Below are 3,086 nucleotides of genomic sequence, written 5' to 3'. Positions count from 1 at the left end.
TGAGGGGGGGGCGGGTGGGAGCCAGGTGAATGTACGGCTCTCCGTGGCCAAGGGGGGGGCGGGCAGCAGGAGGAGGCAGAGGGTGGCGGAGGAGGAGCCCCCCAGCAGCGAGCGGCGAGCGACTGACCGCGGCCTTCTGACCAGGACGGGAGCAGGGCCCCAAACCCCCGGGCCTGGCGGGGGACGCGCTTCTTCCATACCCTGTGCCTGCAGCTCCAGCCAGCGGACCTGACGCCGAGAGGTGAGTGAACCCCACTTTTTGTCTCTTGGCTCAGGGTCCACTAGACTCCAGCCTACTGCAGTGTCCTTCGTCCGTCCTGTGAGACCCCCCCATACGTAGACGCGTGCAGACCAGATTTCCACCAGTCCCATTCCCTGTAGTTTTCCTGGGTCTTTGGAATTGGTTTTATCTAGGAGGAAAGGTAGAGGGAACTACGGCCGTCCCCAACTCTGGGCCGAGGGTCTTCAGAAACTTTCTTTGCACTTGCGGTATCAGACCGTGAGCTACGGGATGGAGAGGGAGTGAGCAGCACTGAACGTCCCCACAAGTCGCTTTCGTGACTTTAGGGGGAGACCCCAGACCCGATCGAATTGAAGGAATGGAAACGCTGACGGAGTCTAACTAGGACATCGCGCCCCCCCCACCCCCCGCCCGCGCCCCCTGGCGCGGTGGGCTGAACCCGGGCCAGTACATGGGGGGGGGGCGTCCGGAGGAGCTGCGGCTTGGGGAAAGTTACCGGCTGGACTATTCGGTTTCTTACGCTTCCAGAGCCGCCTTGTCTCTCCAGCCCCATTACGGCGCTCAGCCACACCAAAAAGACCCCGCTCCCCTCCCGCTCCTCAGCCACATTCCCTTCGTTCTAGCTGTAGTCCCACCGCCACCTTTTCAAAGTCAGCTTTGCTCTCAGAACTCCAGCGCGAGGGTGGGTGATTAGAATTCTCCTACCTACAATCCGGTGCCGGCGCACCTGCCCTAACCAGAGTGGGGGTCGCTTGGCTGTAGAACCTAATGTGCGCCGCCGGCAGAGGGTTACCATTCAAAGGGGTGGGGGCACTGCTTTCAATTTCCAGCTTTCTCTCCCCTCCTCCCACCCCACCCAAGTAAGAGAGCGACGTGTCCTGGCCAGAGCGAGGGGGGGCAGCGTGGGCAGCGGGTTGTGCCCGGACACGTGCCTGCCCAGGCGCCCCGGCCCTGCTAGTGTTTGGAGAGAGGGCGGGTCCCCTGCCCCCCGCCCCGCACAACCCCCATGTATCAAAGGGCGGCTGAGACGTGGTGAGACCTCGGGGCGCCCTGGGGGGCGGGGGGAAAGGCGGGGAGCCTGGGTCCTGAGCAGGGGAGGGGCAGAGGCGCCGGTGCTAGCTGACCCACAGGAAACGAGCTCTGCTGACCTAGTTTGGGACACCGGAAGTGGGTGCTGGGGAGAGGGGGAGACCGGCAAGCTGTCCTGGCTTCCGGGCCAGGTGGAGGGCGTTCTTGAATTGACCCCCGCCCGAATGCCTTGGAGACCCCTAGCTGCAGCTGAGAATGGAAATGAGTCAGCGCAGCTATTTCACCTTCCCCCAACTTATTCCTGGAGAAGGGAGAATGTTCACCCAGGGTCGGGGGAACCAGATTGGGCAATGAGGAGTTAAACCAAGATGGGAACTCTGTTCCCTAAGGGAGTGTGTGTGTTGGGGGTGGAGGGGACCTCTGAGGCCTAGAGGATTCTGGGGTTGCCTTATGTTATCCCCCACACACGAACTGGTTTGGTCACCCCTGTACCCTCCTGGCACTGTTAGTCGAGCTGGCATGGACTGGACATTAGATTGGGAGGAGATACTGGGCATAAGAAGTGTGCTGGTCTAGAAAAGAATGTATTTGTGACTTAGGTTTGGGTGATAGTATTCCTCCTTAGTAACTGAGGAGGACAGGGGGCTCCCCCTGGAGCAGCTGATGAAACAGGGAGAAATCTCTGCCAGTGCCTCCTGTCCCTGGCCCCCGGGACCCCAGCTCCCCCAGTGTGCCTCTGTTACATGGTTGCTCTAGGCACACTGCTGCCTACAGACAACCCCCCCAGATACTGTCCCCTCCCTTGGGTACCATCCACCCCCAGTCTTGGAGCAGGAGGTCAGGAAGGGGTTAATACTACCAGAAAGGGGCTCTGGGGAAGAAAGAAGGCAGTGCCCACTAGGCTCAGGTGTCAAGGAGACAAGCCTGCTCTGATGGGGCCCTCTCACCACTAGTCAGTCCTGGTGATATGACCCCAGTGTCTAAGAGACAGGTGCTGTCCTCTTCCCCCTTCCCCATGGTGCCCCCTGGCACCCAGGGCCCCCAGCTCCTCCTTGGCCTAGTGCCTGCCCCAGGAGGGCGCGGCGGGCAGCGGGGGCTGGGCTAACAATGCACCATCGGGCCCTTTGTGTGCTTGCACTTGGCACCCTGGGGAAGGGTGGGGGAAGGGACCCAGCGGGCATGGGGGGGCGGAGCACCTCTGGGGTGGGGACAGTGAAGGCTTGGGGAGAGAAGCAGAGAATGAAAACAGGTGGGGAGGAAAGGGAAGTAGGTCAGATAGGGTGCTGGCCCCCCATTCCAAGCCAAGGGTAAGAGAACTGGCCGCGGATCCTGAATGTTATCATGTTGGTACCTGAGGCCCAGCCTAGGACTGGATATTTGGGGTCAGAAGTTACTACTCACCAGACTGCTCTGATGGAGGAGGCCTGGCCCTCTTCCTGATGATTGGGAGACCCAGTTCTCCTGCCCTTAGGCCAAGACCCCAAGATGGGGAGCAAAGGGGCTTCAGGCGGGGCACTGCCCTCTGATAGAACCCTCTGGGCCTGCTTCAGGGCTTCCTGCCTCCAGCCTGCTTGGCTCTCTGACCTTCCTGAGAGTTAAAACAGCCCTGCCACCAAGGCCTTGGGGCTTGTGGCTGTTTTGGCCTAGGGCTGAAAAGGAGGGTGGGGGAGGAAGGTGGGGACAGGCAGATGGATAGGACCCTGGCGTGGGGTGTGCCTGCTCTGGCCTCTTCCCCCTCCTTCTGCTGAGTAAACTCGTGAGTAAACTTGACGTTTTGCCCGGACAGTTTGAAGTTGCCTTGCCGCTGCCCCCCCCC

General features: G+C 61.1%; 1 protein-coding gene across 1 annotated transcript in view; it reads left to right on the top strand.

The window, feature by feature from the left end:
• Positions 1 to 33: 33 nt before the first annotated feature.
• Positions 34 to 3,086, top strand: part of Zbtb7b (zinc finger and BTB domain containing 7B) — a 15,649-nt gene continuing 12,596 nt past the window's right edge. Inside the window, exon 1 of the mRNA XM_008854571.3 lies at positions 34 to 241. The gene's annotated coding sequence lies outside the window, so the exon portion shown is untranslated. The remainder of the gene's footprint in view (positions 242 to 3,086) is intronic.

Source organism: Nannospalax galili, unplaced genomic scaffold (assembly GCF_000622305.1).
Source record: "Nannospalax galili isolate Female #2095 unplaced genomic scaffold, S.galili_v1.0 scaffold591, whole genome shotgun sequence".
Classification (NCBI taxonomy): Eukaryota; Metazoa; Chordata; class Mammalia; order Rodentia; family Spalacidae; genus Nannospalax; species Nannospalax galili.
Note: the sequence above shows the minus strand (reverse complement) of the source record. Positions and strands in the feature narration are given on the sequence as shown.